Raw genomic sequence first — 1,256 nt, 5'->3', positions numbered from 1 at the left:
CCGGCTGACCTTCCAGCCCACTGGCTGCCTCCCCCAGCGCACACCTCTACCCATTGTCCTTAAGCACAGCCTGGCACTGCGGGAATGTTCCTCCTTGCTCTCCTCAGGGCGGGCTCCTCTCTTCTCCTGTGTCTCCTCAGTGGGGCCTCTCCCGACCCCCCTGTGAGAAGCGGCCAAGCTCCCACCCCGCCCTTGTCCCGATCACGCTGGCCGGCCTCACCATCTGCTCGATGGACGCTCCACACGGGCAGGCTCTTCGCTGGTTTCATTCCCTGCGTACCAACCGTTCCGGCACGTTTTCATTACTGCTAGTATCCGCCTGAATCCTTATGTGAATTTTCTTATTTTACAGCTTTCCTGTCTGCCTCCCCAACTACAGAATGAGCACCGTGAGGGCAGGAGCTATCTGGCTGGTTGTCTAGTTCCCCAGCACCTGAACAACAGCCAGCAGGGGCAGGTGCTCGACAAAGGGCTCCTCAGGAGTTGGGGTTCCCCACCCAGCCACTATCCTTCCTGCCTCGGGCTGGGAGTGCCAGTTTTGCCATCGCCAAGGGAGAGAAACACTACCCCAGAATAGGGGGACACAGTGCACCAACAGTTAAGAACATGATGTGGGTTTGCCTCCATGAACACTGGCTGTGTGAAAGCAGCAAGTTGCTTAACTGCGCAGAGTCTGTCTTCTCCTCCATGGAAAGGGGATAAGAATAGAACAGACTTGATAGCAATGCTGGGCATCTGGCATGCAGTAAGAGGTGAATAAATGCTGGCCAATATATTTGATAGAAGCGATGCTCACAGCCCATCTGCCTGCCCAGAGAGAAAATGACAAAGCCTTGGCACAGAGGCTGACAAGCACTCCTCCTTCCCAGTGGCAGTCAAGACTCTGCTCTGCCCTCCTGGTGACCGCCAGATGTGCAGTAGCTGGAAACTCACATTCTCGTGCAGGAAATGGAGATACTCGTGGCCCAGGATCCCTGAGGCTGGCTCTGGAGCTTGCTTAGGTCGAGGGTGGACAGTGAGATCCAGGGACATTCCCAGCAGGCAGAAGGCGGCACTCAGGTATTGGGAGGGGGCAGATGAAGCAGGCGAAAGGTCCAGCTAGAGCAAGACACGAGAGGTGACGGAGCAGCAAGGGCCGCAAGCCCTAATGGGACGCCTGTTACTGGCAGGCCAGGCAGGAACTGAGCAGAAGAGCGCGAGCCAAGGACATGCTCCTGCTTGCAGGGCATGTGGGCAGAGTAGTCAGAGGCACTGCC

The sequence above is a fragment of the Talpa occidentalis genome, unplaced genomic scaffold, assembly GCF_014898055.3.
Source record: "Talpa occidentalis isolate TD23 unplaced genomic scaffold, MPIMG_talOcc4v2.1 talOcc4.2, whole genome shotgun sequence".
Lineage (NCBI taxonomy): Eukaryota > Metazoa > Chordata > Mammalia > Eulipotyphla > Talpidae > Talpa > Talpa occidentalis.
This window is presented reverse-complemented; position numbering follows the sequence as displayed.